The sequence below is a fragment of the Schistocerca cancellata genome, chromosome 4 (genome assembly GCF_023864275.1).
Source record: "Schistocerca cancellata isolate TAMUIC-IGC-003103 chromosome 4, iqSchCanc2.1, whole genome shotgun sequence".
In the NCBI taxonomy this organism is placed as follows: domain Eukaryota; kingdom Metazoa; phylum Arthropoda; class Insecta; order Orthoptera; family Acrididae; genus Schistocerca; species Schistocerca cancellata.
The window spans coordinates 646251737-646268151 of record NC_064629.1 but is presented as its reverse complement, the minus strand read 5'-3'; the positions used below and the strand labels follow the sequence as shown (position 1 = coordinate 646268151).

Genomic DNA, 16415 nt, shown 5'->3' with positions numbered 1-16415 from the left:
TTCAGTGATCGAGAATTCATGAAGCATTCGAAATAAAATACGATTCTGGTAGCAATATCCTATGCAAACGTTATCGTTACAATGAATAAAAAGACCCTCAGTCGTCTAAATAAAAACGTCAGTTGAAAGTTATTTATCCGAACGGCCTTCCACAGCTGCTTTTGTTAATAAGGAAAATAGACAAGCGCTTGTTTACAGTCTTATTACAGCGAAACTTGGACAACCATAAACTACGAAAAAATGTTATCGTAGCAGTCTTATTTGTTCTAGTGTATAACCTAAAGCAAAATTGTGACAATGTTATCACATTTCATTACTGCAACTTATAATTACGACCCATTAGTTACTCGTGTGTTAAGAAACGTAAATCTGACGCTCCAACGATCCCTGCACATGGATTACAGGAACAGTAATCCTCCTGTATCTTCCTGTCATCTATGCATGCACTATGTCAGTTTCGTAGGTGAGCAAAGATTTCGTGCTGCTGAAGTTTATCTCTGACTAGCTGCCCGTGAGATGGTGCTGATCATAAACCAGTACGCTATTCACGTGCATGTGTTGTGTTAGGTATCAGCTACTCAAGACAGACTCATGCTTATTTTGAAGTTTGCAAATGTAATAAAATGTTTTACTGTATATTTTCTATTGTATGCCGGAAACTTTTTAATTTATGATTGATATTTCCTCAATACAGAAGCTGTTTCTCCTTCTTAATAGCTGAAATTTTAGCATATCAGCAACAGTACTGAACATTGTTTTTTCCGGGATGTTCATGTATTTCGATCTTATGTAACTTCTACCAAATTATGCAGTAACTACTGCTGTACCAAGTCTTGTCATGATCAGTTGTACATTTTGGAGCCAGGTAGTCATGGATCGTTATCTTGCTTCAGTTTCCCATCCCAGTACATGTTTTGGTATTCTTGTTTCTTCTATTCTTCTTAAATGTACATAACACTTCAGTTTCAAAACCATGACACTCAACTGCATTTTAACGACGTATGGGCAACGTAAGTTTTAATCGTAATTTAAATAAGCTTTTTTATTGGATATATCATGTAATTTCTTTCAGTTTAACTTTTGTCAGCCGAAGAACCAATGGAAGTTTTAGGTTTGTATTTTAGCGATGTTACCTCTGGTATGTATTTCGAACAGTTGAAAATGTCTACGCTGCCGAAACTGTGCTGTAGCAAAACTATAAAATGATATTTTAAAGCAAGTAACAGCAGCCACTGCGCCAATGTCGTTCTTTGACCAAAGTTGCTACAAGAGTGCGTATCAGTGGTGACGCTCTGACACACCCGGAAGTCGTCAGTGCTAATAATGATGCGACTACCTAGTCCAATTTGAAACTCAAATTTTCGCTGCTGCAGACGACGCCGAGGAAAGGTTCCGTGACCACCGGGTACACGGTGTGGCTTCGCCGATTCAGGGAGGGAAGCCCTGTACGCTCGGCCTCCCTGACCAAACTCAAGCACACGTGACCGCTCAAGTCACGTGCTGACTAGACCCTCAGTCATCTCTCACTTCGAGTCTTATCATCTGACATTTACATGTGATGGGAAGGAGACGAAAAGGGGGGGGGGGTGGGTGGAGGTGGATGAGGCGCAACAGAAAAAGAATATTCCTCTGTGCTGATTGTTGAAATTACTTCATAATCATTTAGACACCAGCCTTCGCCAAGTAGATTGATCGGCGAACTGATCGCGCCTACACAAATCTGTAAAAATAATTTGTGACGATCTAGTTGCCATTAGTTGCTTGTCAAGTTTGTATTGAGTACCAATAGTGACCCTTACATGAGTTTTTTTAGCATCAGAGGTCAATTTTATTTACCAACACTGGAAATTCTTATGAGTATACAAATTGCAAAATAATTATTTTAACATTTTCTTTTTGCATTTCGTACCTGCAAAGAGACAATTGATAGAAATTTGTATTTTTTAGATTTCCAAAAGTCCAACATAACGCGAATTTAGAGTGCTAAAATGGTACCTCAAGTTGTTCTTAATGAAAAGTACAGCTGAAGAAAGATGGCGGATTTTCGAGAGTGTTAAGGTAGTGTGTCTCGACGACGTCGATGTAATGTACAGAAGGCTGGGAAAATAAGTCATCCGTGAGCATTTCGAAGTAATCATTCTAACCGTGTTTATACGACAATGTGATCAGTGAGACGGAACCAAGTTGTGGCCGCCTGTTGGAGTATCCATAAGTATCGCTGTAAGAACAGCGAGTATCCATAAGTATCGCTGTAAGAACAGAGATTCCATGCGAATTCAAGTGCGATCCGAGAAACTGCTGTATTAGTTTGCACGATCCCAAGCATTTGGATTTTTTAAAAGACGTCTCTAACCTCGCAGAACTTTTATACCCATTTTCTGCAGCTTTTAATTGTTAAAGTGAATTTTTCCCAAATATGAACAGAGTGTGACACACTGACAAGCTTTAAATGCACAGTTAATACTTCGCCGCGGTTTCTGTGCTAGTATTTCACACAACCAATGGTGACAGGCTTTCCCGTGTCTTGGGAACTTCCAGGGTTATTAGTTTTCAAAATTAGGTTACGTGTGGTTCTACCAGGCGGCCGTATGGAATATAAGTAGCAGTCAAATGAAAACGAGACGTGTGGAAAAAGTGAACTGTTTATTATTTCAAAAGTAATCGCCGTATCTATGAATAGATTTATCCTACCGTAAGACAAGACGGTCAATGCCTCCATGGAAAAAAAGTTTGCGGTCGCCTACTGAACCACGACTACCCAGGCATGCACCTCTTCGTACGAAACAAACCGACGGCCATAAATGTCTTTATTCGGGGCTCCAAACATTTGGAAATCGCATAGGGAGAGATCGGGATTGTGTGGAGGATGTGTATGGGCTTCCCAGCGAAATTTCTGCAGCGTAATCTGAACAACCTTGGAAATACGTGGACAGGCTGAAGAAGGGCTTGAACCAAATGTTCAAATGTGTGTGAATTCGTAAGGGAGCAAACTGCTAAGGCGGTCGGTCCCTAGACTTGCACAAAACTTAACTTGTGCTAAGAACACCACACCCACCCATGCCCGAGGGAGGACTAACCTCCTGCGGGAGTGGCCGTGCAATCCGTTCATGGCGCCTCAAATCGCGCGGACACTCCGCGCGACGGGCTCGAACCAATGAACCTGTGGGCGAGGGATAACGAAACGTACCTTCCGTAGCGTGGCGAGAGATCGCTCTGGAGGCAACGCCCATAACCCCCACAACCTTGGCGATCGTCGGCGCGTCAGACAAATTACGCGAAGTAAAGCTCCACACATATTTAATCAGACACTTATTGGCGGAGCCGGATTAATTGTTTGCACTGCTGTACATGTAAAATCAGTCTAAGTAGGGGTCGTCAGCCTCGCCTTGCCCCGAGAGACAAGGTTAAACTTTTCTATACTCCAAAGTCAGTACTTAAAATGCCCTGTAAGCAATCTAGCCACTTTCAAATATCCAGACTACTATTCAAATATTCAATAAGACTGTTGGACTGGAATATGTTCACTGCTAACAGTTTCTGCACCGCCTCCAACTGGGCCCTAATCACTTCTATTGATACTCGCCACAGAAAAAACAGACGCAGTCAATGTCAATAAGGGGAGAAGTTTCACAAAAACGCAACACTAAAATTTCCGTGGAAGCAAACAATTTGTCTGCTGTAATTACATCTCGCCAAGACTATTTTGTTCAGTGAAACACCATTGTCTAACTAGCTACTGGCCCCGCGATCTGATGTAAGGGCGTTGCCTACTGGTCATGTGTCCGCTCACTTAAAGGTAACAGGCATCCAGAAAACCAGAGTGTGTAAGTAGAACTCCACTCTGGCTTGCGGGAACCCACTTTCCATTCGTGTAGCCTTTCCTTAGTGGAAGTGTAGTTTGGCTGATCACTCAGGATGATCAACTACTGATTTCGGAAACACACTTTAGTATACTATCCAGGCCCTAAGAAGGCATTAGACATCACCTACACCCGCGAGGGCTGTCAACCGACTCCCCTATTTCACGAGCTGCCAGAAAGCTTCACGAATCTAATTCACATTTAGGCCTCCAATCAATAAGAATGAGTAGACTGTAGGCATTTTCGTTGGCCATTTCCTGCTTCTGCTAATAGAGCTGGGGTAAGATCCTGCTTCCTGGGAGCACTTTTAGACGTTTCTCTGCGGTGAATGTCGGAAAATACCAACTATCTTAGGAAATCACAAATCCGTAAGACAGCCATGCAAACTCAGGCGAGCGAACATGCGCGGCCTCGAACTGACAAGCCACCCGCTCTGTAGCCACAGCGCTTAGCTGAAGAGTGTGAATGTTAATTTTTTTGAGATATGCTTTGAACTCTAAGCGTCGAAGAGTTTTATGTGGACCCTTGTGGAGGGAAGGAGGCAGGCCCAGTGAAACTGAAATCCCTGTTTCGTAGCCAGACTTGATAAACTTAGCGCAGACACGCATCATATTACGGTTTTCCTGTATTTACAGCTGAGCCACATCTACATCGATACTCGGTAAGCCACCGTACGGTGCTTGCCGGAAATTAGTAGTGGTACAGGGTAATCATTTCATTTCCTGTTCCACTCGCAAATAGAGCGAGGGAAAAACAACTGTCTGCCTCCTTATGAACCCTAATTTCTCGTACCTTGTCTTCGTGGTCCTCAGGTTGGTTGGCTGGTTTGTTTGCTTGTTTGTTGGTTTGTTGGTTTGGGGGAAGGGACCAAACAGCCAGGTCATCGGTCCCATCGGATAAGGGGAGGTTGGGGAAGGAAGTCGGCCGTGCACTTTCAAAGGAACCGTTCCGACATTTGTCTGAAGCGATTTAGGTAAATCACGGAAAACCTAAATCAGGGTGGCCGCACGCGGGTTTGAACTGTTTTCCTGCCGAATGCGAGTCCAGTGTGCTAACCACTGCGCCACCTCGCTCGGTCCATGGTCCTCACGCGCAGTGTATGTTGGCGGCACCAGAATCTTTCGGTAGTCAGTTTCAAATGACGGTTCGCTTATTTTTTCAATAGTGTTTCTCGAAAAGAACGTCGCCTTTCCTCCACGGATTCCCAGTTGAGTTCCCGAAGCATCTCCATGACATTTACGTGTTAGAACCTACCGGTAACAAATCTAACTGCCCGCTTCTGAATCGCTTCGATGTCTTCCTTTGATCCGGCCTGGTACGGATCCCAAACACTCAAGTAGTACTCAAGAATAGGTCACATCAGCCCATGTACGGTCCCCTTTACAGATAAACCACAATTTCCTAAAATTCTCCCAATAAACCGAAGTCGACTAATCATCTTTCCTACCACAATCTTCAAATGCTCATTTCATTTCATATCGCTTTGTTAAGTTACGCCCAGATGTTTAAACGACGTGATTGTGTTAAGTAGGACACTACTAATGCTGTATCCAAACATTACGGGTTTGTTTTTCCTGCTCAGCCGAATTAACTTACATCTGTCTACATTTAGAGCTAGCTGCCATTCTCACACCAACTAGAAATTTTGTGGAAGTCAGTTTGTATCCCCCTACTCACTCCACTTCGACACCTTACCGTACACCACAGCATCATCCGCAAACAACCGCAGATTGCTGCCCACCCTGTCCGCCAAACCATTTATGTATATAGAGAATTACAGCGGTGCTATTACACTTTCCTGACGATACCTTTGTCTCGAACACTCGACGCCGGGGACAACAGACTGGGTTCTGTAACTTAAGAACTCGTCGAGCAACTCGCGTATCTGCGAACCTATTCCACATGCTTTTATCTCCTTTAACAGCCTGCAATTGCGCAACGTGCTACTGAGCCATAAACCTGGAAACCAAAGTACAGTCGAGGCAAGTCCAGGGCCTGGTAAATATGGGGAAGAGTAACATGATCCGAACTCAGTTTTGGACAAAGAAGCAGAGAATGTTATGATTTCGCATACAGGTAGTTTTTAGTCGACGAATATGGGGCAGCCAAGTCAGCTTTTTTTATCAAAAAGAACGCAACAAACGGGGCTGCACAACGATGTCCAAGCACTGGGTACACAAGAGGCGTTCCCAGTCAGGAACTGCAGTACGACGACAAAAATGCACGACCCGCATTTTGGGAGGAGAACTGGAAACCATGGGCAAGAGTTCAAGCGGAGGCCCTTTGCATGCCTTGGACCTGGCGTTCGACTGAGGGTACTGAATAGAAGGCACACCAAACGCAAAACTCGTCGCCATGCAGTGTAGTGATGCCCAGTGGTTCGACAGAGGTCGGTAGTCCATTGACTGCGATGTAGAAGAGTGCGACACTCACCACAGAGCCCTGTATGACGCCGTTCATTTGGACCCGTGGAGAGCTAAGTGAAGTGCCAACTCTAATCTGCAACACCCGGTGGGATACAAAAAGATGAATAAAGGTCGGTAGGGCGTCTCGAAAGCCCCAGTCAAGAGGATCAGTAAAATGTGATGGCATCAAGTCGTGTCGTATGCTTTATGAAGTTCAAAAAGACTAATGAGGCGTTGGAATTTACAAAAAACCTTTCAAACGGTTGGCAGAACACGCTGGCGCGGTTAATCGGTCGGTTTTTGAATGGCTTAAGGATTGTGAACATTATACTATCTCGTCACTGTGAAGGGAACACACACTCGAGCCAAGTATAGTTGAAGACCCTTAGTAGATGTAGCCTGGAAGTAATATTCAGATGTTGGATCATCCGATTGTGAATTTAAACAGCGCCTGGGACCATATCGTGAGACGCCAGAGCCTGAAGTACACTCATGCTCATAAATTAAGGATAATTCCGATACATGGTGAAAAAAACGCTCCGTTGGGCGGTTTGCGGGTTTAAATCACCTCGGGGTATGACCATGCGGTGCATTTGACCTGCGGTCGTCGAACGGTGGCGCTGGCAGCAGTCCACATACGAAGAGAGGTGTTGATGCATGTCAGAGTACGGCGCAGCGAGTAAGTGTGCATACGTTTTCAGACGTGCTAATGGTGACTGTGTGTTGGAAATGGCTCAAAGAACACTTTCATGGCGTTATGAGGGGTAGAATACTAGGGCGACTGGAGGTTGGTCAAACACAGCAGGTCGTAGCACGGGCCCTCCGTGTGCCACAGAGTGTGATCTCAAGATTATGGCAATGATTCCAGTAGACAGGAAATGTGTCCAGGCGTTACAGTACGGGACGTCCACAGTGTACAACACCACAAGAAGATCGATATCTCACCATTAGGGTCTGCAGACGGCCACGGAGTACTGCAGGTAGCCTTGTTCGGGACCTTACCGCAGCCACTGGAACAGTTGTCTCCAGACACACAGTCTACAGACGACTGAACAGACATGGTTTATTCGCCCGGAGACCTGCAAGGTGCATTCCACTGACCCCTGGTCAGAGGAGAGCCTGTAAAGCCTGGTGTCAAGAACACAGTACATGGTCATTGGAACAGTGGTCCCAGGTTATGTTCACGGACGAGTCCAGGTACAGTCTGAGGAGTGATTCTCACCGGGTTTTCATCTGGCGTGAACCAGGAACCAGGTACCAACCCCTTAATGTCCTTGAAAGGGACCTGTATGGAGGTCGTGGTTTGATGGTGTGGGGTGGGATTATGATTGGTACACGTACACCCCTGCATGTCTTTGACAGAGAATCTGTAACAGGTCAGGTGTATCGGGACGTCATTTTGCACCAGTATGTCCGTCTTTTCAGGGGCGCAGTGGGTCCCACCTTCCTCCTGATGGATGGTGACGCACAGCGCCAACGAGCTGCCATCGTGGAGGAGTACCTTGAAACAGAAGAGGTCAGGCGAATGGAGTGGCCTGCTTGTTCTCCAGACCTAAACACCATCGAGCACGTCTGGGATGCTCTCGGTCCACGTATCGCTGCACGTCTTCAAACCCCTACGACACTTCAGGAGCTCCGATAGGCACTGGTGCACAAATGGGAGGCTAGACCCCAGCAGTTGCTCGACCACCTGATGCAGAGTATGCCAACCCGTCGTGCGGCCTGAGTAGGTGTGCTTGGTGACCATATCCCATATTGATGTCGGGGTACATGGGCAGGAACCAGTGCAGTTTTGTAGCACATGCGTTTCGGGACGGTTTTCTCAACTTATCACCAATGCCGTGGACTTACAGATCTGTGTCGTGTGTGTTCCCTATGTACCTATGCTATTAGTGCCAGTTTTGTGTAGTGCCACGTTGTGTGGCACCACATTCTGCAATTATCCTTAATTTATGAGCATGAGTGTAGTTCCCAGTCAGTGAAAGGATCATTATATAATTAGGCTTGGGAGGGGGTGAAGTATAGGGGGATGTCTTGTAGTAGTTTCTGCCGTAAGAAGGTAACTGGGTAAGAAGTGGAAGCTGACATTCTCACAATGTGGGACAAACAGGTGTTCAGTAAGAACCAACATATCGGTACGAAGATAATCGTGAAGGACGAGACCCACACCAGTCTATCTTTGGCGTAGAAGATTACAGAGCTTGGTCCACCCTTGGCTGGAAGAGGCATATGTCCCTAAGGAGAGATTTAGCGCTTTCAGCATTCCTACCCATTGGACTTAACTGGTTAGCGAGGCTTAGTGCAGAGTCGCTCAAAAGTGAGGAAGGCGGCCAGTGAAGGACACCACTTGAAACACTGCAGGGCCCTATGACGATCCTGAACAGCTGTTGCAATGTCTTCGGTTTACCAGGGAACTGGCCAGTTGTGGAGCATGCCTGCAGGAAGAGGAATAGTAGTTCCAGCAGTATGGGCAATTGCATCAGAGACGTCTCTCACAACCTCATTGACGCAATCTGGCAGAGGGGCTGAAGGTTACAGCGAAAGTATGTAATTTCCAGTTGACTCTTAAAAGAGAGAATCGTGGTATTTGGTCCGTTGGACGGCTACAAGTAAGTGACATGGAATGTGATCACCGTCGCAAAGATAGTGGACTGAATCCAGAAGATTGGGGGAAGAGACTGTCACATCGATAGCTAAGAAGATGCAATGAGCGGCACTGAAGCAGGAAGGAGTACGATCATTGAGGAGAGGGAGATCATATAAAGTCAGGACAGAAGCTGGTCAATCAGATGGCCCCTACCAGACCAAGTGTTACTTCCCCAAAGGGGTACTGCGTATCAGCATCACAAGTAGGAGAGAAAAGGGGGGGGGGGCTGTGGGATTAAGGTAGTCATCTGGAAGTAAGTGCCCTGCCTGTAGGTAAATGAATGTTACGAATGTTTGCATTCTGACTGTTATTGCTTTGAGAGTCGTATGGAGGGGAAGCCACTCACTGACATCTGTGCGAATGCATATACAGACACCTCTACTTGCCCTCCTGGGGCAAGTACGATTCCAACAGAATGCCTAGTAACCATAAAGCTTTGGGGAAATGGTCGTCAGCGAAGTGCATTTCTTGGAGGAGTAAGAGAAAATTCCTGCAGAATCAGAGGAAATTAGTGGTCGGCTTTCCAGCAGGTGATCGTAGTATCCATTACAGACACTGGATCATCATGCTGAGTGCCCTAGTTTGGCGTGAAGGGATCAGGGGGACTGGTCATGTCCACAGACCAGTGTGGGCGAGACAACGACGAATAAGGTACCCACAGGCCGCAGCTCTTTGCAAGCTGTTTCTCCGGCCAGGTGTGGGAATTGTCTCCCAAAGACAGTGTTAAGGGAACCACAAGACTTAAGCGCAGTGGTAGATACTTGATTTGGAAAAAAAAGTGAGGTTAGGGAGGGGGTGACTGCGTTGGCTTGTGTAACTACTCATCACGTCGATTGAAAGCAGGCTTTCATATTTTCCTTTTCGCTCAGTATATGACAGGCAGTCAAGTGATTTCTATTCTGACAATTTTTAAGTAATGGCAATGTGAGGATGGTGTTTAGTAAAACTGACATACAAAGGCGGTTGTTTACAAGGTGTGCAATCGTCCACATTTTCCGCATTTTGGGTCTGTCGTGCAGGTGGATGACACTTGAGCAAAGCATAAACATTGGAAACACCTCATGGGTGGAAGGACATAGGATTTCGCGTGACAGCTGTACACCAGAACTGTTTTCTGGCTGGACAATTCTTTCACAGGCAAAGATAAAAGTGCCCATGTCTGCGTGGTTATCGCTGGGACCTTTTTGTGCGAGTCCGGCAAAATTTACATCTCGCCATTCGAGATTAGCTCATAGCTATTCATCTGTGTGGAATATGAGGTTTCTGTGAAAGGCAACTTTTTGCACTATATTCGAAGTAGTCATTGGTATGTCCCCCAGCTGTTCACAGTTCTGAAGAGCTTGAGACTATGTAGCAGAGGGGATCTTAATAGTGATCCATTGCGCATATTTCACACCGAGTCAACTTTTCCAAATTTGTCCTGTGAGTGCCACAAAAATATTTCTCTCACCGATGAAGTATCTCCAGTTGTACAGAGAAAATTGTTTCATTCCCAGTCGTCTGGCTTGTCCATCTTCCCACTGTGTAGCCAGGGTAGGGAAAGCAGTAGAATTGCAACTATCTGCGTTGAAATATCTCGACCTGTACGTTGAGAAGGTCAAATAAGAACGGTCACTGTGTTGATTCAATCTGATACATTTCCTGTGCACAACGTCCGCCGTTATGCCACTTAGTACGATAAAGGGCTCTCCACATAGTTGTCACCCAGCCGCAATCAAGTCATTTGATATGACGTCCGTTACATGACGTCTTGACGCCCCATGGAGACAGACATCCACTTCGCATACATGGGGAGTTAGCAGCTCAGCCTGAGAAGTGTGATCCCTGTGTTGTCAGAGGGCTCTACCGAAACGGTAGATAACGACCCCACCACGACGGATTGGTTACCCCATTGATTTTTAATCGTTTGTATGAGTCCACGCAAAAGTTGTGCGCAGAGGGTCGTCAACACAGTAGGCGCCATGTAAAACTTTCTTCCGCAGTCGCGCTACACTACGGAAAAAAATTGATAATGGAGGTCAGTCCCAGAAGTGGACCAAAACTATTTCAACTCCCTCCTTATCTGAAACAAGAAGCTAAACTGACACTGTTTGCTGGTGATACAAGCGTATAGTTGAGAATCTTAATTGGAAAATTCATATTTTAGTTCTGTTGAAGAGACCACGTTTAGTAGCGCTTGCAGGCAGAATAATTGCTCATTTTGAGGATCCAGATATTAGCACGCTAACATACTTTGCATACTTTCACTCCCTGATGTCACACGGAATAATATTTTGGGGTAACTCAACATTAGGCAAAAAGTATTCACTGCTCAAGAGAAAGGGGTTAGAATAATGTGTGGGGCTCATAGTCGCTCATCTCTTAAGCATATCTGTAAAAGATTAGGAATTCTTACAACAGCGTCACAGTACATTTACTGAGTAATGAAATCTGTTCTCAACAACATGTACCAGTTTAAAAACAGTGACATTCATGATTATAAACACATCAAAAAAAGTTTTGCATCACCCCAGTTGCCAGAACTCCTGAAGATAGACGTTGACTGTGGATATTGCATCACAGACAGTCCCTTTGACTGTTCGTAGATGTCACTAAAACCGCCCAAAGACGTAAACAACGATGCATGAGCAGCGCCAATTAAACGGAGGGGGTCCGACAGCCGATCATTTCTAGTCATTCTACCAGGAAGGAGGTACACGGCTCATGTTGTCTGTAGTTCAACCATGCCTACACGGTCAATATCGCGGTTCGATCGCGTCCGCATTGTTGCTTTGTGCCAGGAAGGACTCTCAGCAAGGGAAGTGCCCAGGCGTCTCTGAGTGAACCAAAGCGATGTTGTTCGGGCATGGAGGAAATACACAGAGACAGAAACTGTCGATGACATGCCTCGCTCAGGCCGCCCAAGGGCTACTACTGCAGTGGATGACCGCTATCTCCGGATTATAGCTCAGAGGACCCCTGACAGCAACGCCACCATGTTGAATAATGCTTTTCGTGTAGCCGCAGGACGTCTTGTTACGACTCAAACTGTGCGCAATAGGCTGCACGATGCGCACCTTCACTCCCGACGTCCATGGCGAGGTCCATCTTTGCAACCACGACACCATGCAGCGAGGTGCAGATCGGCCCAACAACTTGCCGAATGGACCGCTCGGGATTGGCATCACGTTCTCTTCAGCGATGAGTGTTGCATATGCCTTCAACCAGACAATCGTCAGAGACGTGTTTGGAGGCAACACGGTCAGGTTGAACGCCTTAGACACACTGTCCAGCGAGTGCAGCAAGGTGGAGGTTCCCTGCTGTTTTGGGGTGGCGTTATGTGGGGCCGAAGTACGCCGCTGGTGGTCATGGAAGGCGCCATAACGGCTGGACGATACGTGAATGCCATCCTAAGACCGACAGTGCAACCATATCGGCAGCGTATTGACGAGGGATTCGTCTTCATGGACGACAATTAGCGCCCCCATCGTGAGCATCTTGTGAATGACTCTTCAGGATAACGACGTCGCTCGACTAGAGTGGTCAGTATATTCTCCAGACATGTACCCTATCGAACATGCCTGGGATAGATTGAAAAGGGCTGTTTATGGACGACGTGACCCACCAACCACTCTGAGGGATCTAGGCCGAATCGCCGTTGAGGAATGGGACAATCTGGACCAACAATGCTTTGGTTAACTTGTGGATGTATTCCACGATAAATACAGGCATGCATAAATGCAAGAGGACATGCTTCTGAGTATTAAAGGCACCGGTGTGTATAGCAATCTGGACCACCACCTCAGGTCTCGCTGTATGGTGGTACACTATGCTATGTGTGGTTCTCATGAGCAATAAAAATGGCGGAAATGATGTTTATGTTGATCTCTATTCCAATTTTCTGAACAGATTCCGGAACTCTCAGAACCGAGGTGACGCAAAACCTTTTTTGATGTGTGTATATCAGAAGAAAGGAAGACTTACACTATCCTCTACTTAACGTATCTGGCACAGAAAGGAGTAAAATATGCTGCTGCAAAACTTTTCGATAAATTACCAGAAGAAATAAAATGTCTGACAGACAGTAGCAACAGTTTTAAAAATAAACTGGAATTATATCTCCTTGATCACTCCTTTTATACCATAGATGAAGTCTTGAATAGGAATAAATAAATTTGTAGGTATAATATATGCATTTTGTGCCATTTAAGGGACTGGGATAGGTAATAAAGTCTTTAAGCTTTACATAAAAAAACCTTCATTCATGTATGCTCTTCTTATGTACGGTTACCGTGAGATTGATCAATGGAACACGTAACTAACTAAACTAACTATAACTGACCGGAAGATGATGTAAATGAAATTAATGAAGACGTCGACGAAAGAAAACAGTAACTAGGAAAATAGCTGGATAAACATCAAAGACTGCCACCATGCCAAAGAAAGAGGTAAGCGTAGTCAGATGGGAGAAAATGGTTCAAATGGCTCTGAGCACTATGCGACTTAACTTCTGAGGTCATCAGTCGCCTAGAACTTGGAACTACTTAAACCTAACTAACCTAAGGACATCACACACATCCATGCCCGAGGCAGGATTCGAACCTGCGACCGTAGCGGTCGCTTGGCTCCAGACCATAGCGCCTAGAACCGCACGGTCCCTCCAGCCGGCAGAGATGGGAGATTGCAGCACAAAAAAAGGAAGTAGGTGCTGTAATAGCCTGGGACCCTCTGCTTGCCCCACACGAACGAAAGAGTCGTAAGCCCCCTGAGAGGAGCTGAGAGGAGTATTGTTACGGTTATAAACTATAAAATGAAACAGGTGAGTTGAGAATTTCTGCCTTAAAATGTAATTGCTCTGCGGACAGTCTGCAGCTCTCACATTTCGGGCTGCTGAAAAAGGTATCTTTGAGTATCAGGTTACTAAGGGTAGACAGCTGAGGACAAGACGCATTATGATACTTTCTCCGGCAGTGCTAATTTAGATTCACTGGTTGTACACGAAGCAATAGGTACCGAATAATTAGCCCAGCTAGCGTACGGCGCCATTTCCATAGGGAAGATGTTTTATGATTGGCGAAAAAGTCGAAGGGCAAAAGGAAAGGACAAGAGGCAAGGGTAAGAGGCAGGGCGTAGTAGGGCGAGAAAAAGTGGAATGAAAGGAAGTGAATGGATCGGAAGGTACTACTGATGGGAGTGACTAAAGACGCGTGTTTCATGTTTTGAATAGTATCATAGAAAAAGTTATTTCAGTGCAACCTTTTACCTCATTGTGCAGTCCTGTTGACCTCAGAGGAATATAAAAGATAACTAACTATGAGGATGAAACAGAAACTGAAGAAATGTCAACTTGGTAGAGGGGGAGGGGGAGGGGAGATGATGGCGGGCGCAGCAGTGTAAAAGTTTGTCCTACGACAGTTACGCCGCTGCACTGACTTTCATTCTTTCGTAGTTAACGCGAAGCAAAGTTGAAACTAAGTTCATGGTGATCGAGTAGCGTGCCGGCACGGTAGCTCAGCGTGTTCGGACAGAGGGCCGATTGTCCTCTGCAATAAAAAAAACTGAGTGAAGGAATCCACGATCAACTTTAACAGATATCATGTGACGTCCACCCAGGCCACAAGAAACGAACAATGCCGAACAAAATTATAAAAAATAAAGTTGGTAGACCACTTGCCCCGAAAGACAAAGGTCCCCGAGCTCGAATCTCGGTACAGCGCACAATTTTAACCTACCAGACAGTTTCAACAGCAATAGTGCTGCTGCTCTTCAGAAACTGCGACGCATTTAAGGAATACTGAGACGTCCCCTTTCCGCACCGGAGTTGAAGAGTGCCATTCCAAGTACAAATTAACTGGCTATATGAGAATTGCTCCAGGGAGAGGCCGACGGCCAATTGCGCCACAAATTATTGTAGTTACTGTTGCCATGGGTGAGAATACTGGACGCATTGTGTGATCTTCAAGTAGGGCATTCTATGGTCCACCATTCGAAAAGTGCTACGAATATTTGTGAAATTGTATCTTTAGTGCCGTTCCAGGCAGTCGTGGATGCAGATGATCCTCACAGTGAACAACTTTTGTAACCTGGAACGTAAACGTGGCACGCGATCAACAGATGTTAGTCTCTGAAGTGGATATTAAAATGTGTGTCTTTCAATGGTTTATTTGTTATTTCTCTCCCGCACGTCGTTACAAATTATTCCACAAGTTACATTGTCCTACGATCACTCGTTTTTAATGGGGACCCTCTCAAGTAGCGACAGTTTAATTACAGGGTGTCCACAATGAGACTCCAACATTTTAATATCCTATATGTTTCTCATTTCAGATTGGTGGACCTGTGAATCCTGAAGGGGTAGACAGAGCAACTCAAGTTTGTGGTGTGCAAATTTGATACGCCAAGTGGCCGTAGTGGAGCTGCAATCAATTGTTTTAGCAAAATGGAGGATATGAAGGAGCGTGCCCAAGTGGTCTGGTGGTATGCAGAGACAAAATCGGCGACCCAAGTGCAAAGAAACTTTCGTCGAGTTTACAACAAAGCGCCCCCGTCGTTCAAGACTATAAAGAAGTGGTGTGATCAGGTTTTGGCTACTGGGAGTGTTGCGAAAGGGCATGATGGTGGTAAGCCTGGGATCAGCGAACATTATGTGGAACAAGTGCGGCGGTCATTCGAACAAAGTCCACAGAAGTCAGTGCGACAGGCAGCACGAGAACTTCGTATGAAACGTTCAACAGTGCACGAAGTGCTTCATCAACGATTACGTTTGTACGCATATAAAGTGCAGTTTGTGCAAGAAATCAAGCCTGATGATCGACCAAAGCGGGAAGAATTTGCATGTGTCATGTTAGATTGCATTGCCGCGGACGAGACATTATCACGCGTGATGTTTACTGACGAGGCAACCTTTCACGTGTCAGGGGCTGTCAATCATCACAATGTTCGCATCTGGGGATCCGAAAATCCACACGCACCTAGGGAACATGTGCGACAGTCCGAAAGTTAATGTGTGGTGTGGTTTGATGATAAATTGCATTGTTGGGCCGTTTTTCTTTCAGGAGCCGACTGTGGATGGAACCATCTACCTGAACATGTTGGAATAATTTGTCGCGCCACAGGTAACAGACCTGCAGCCAAATGTGATGTTTCAACAGGACGGTGCACCACCCCATTGGAGCCTTGATATCCGAAAATATTTAAATGACATTCCCGCAACGATGGATTGGCCGTGGAGGTCCAATTCCTTGGCCGCCACGTTCGCCCGACATAATCCCCCTCGATTTTTTCCTTCTGGGGTTATGTGAAAGACGGGGTATACGCTACACCAGTAAAGGACCTGCAAGACTAGAAACAGCGCATAAGAATTGTCATCAACTGTCAGAACAGATGCTCCGCAACACGTGGCACCCATGTTCAAGTGTACTGAACCGTCCACCTGTGTATGAAAACTTTATGAGCTGCTGTATGATTTCCCTGTATTTGTTCGTCAATAAATTGTGTTTCCTCTCAGATTTTATGAGTTCAAAT

General features: G+C 45.7%; 1 protein-coding gene across 1 annotated transcript in view; it reads right to left on the bottom strand.

Annotated features, from left to right (window-relative positions):
* LOC126183706 (neurofilament heavy polypeptide-like) overlaps positions 1-16415 on the bottom strand; it is a 399419-nt gene that overhangs the window by 74147 nt on the left and 308857 nt on the right. The window lies entirely within an intron of this gene.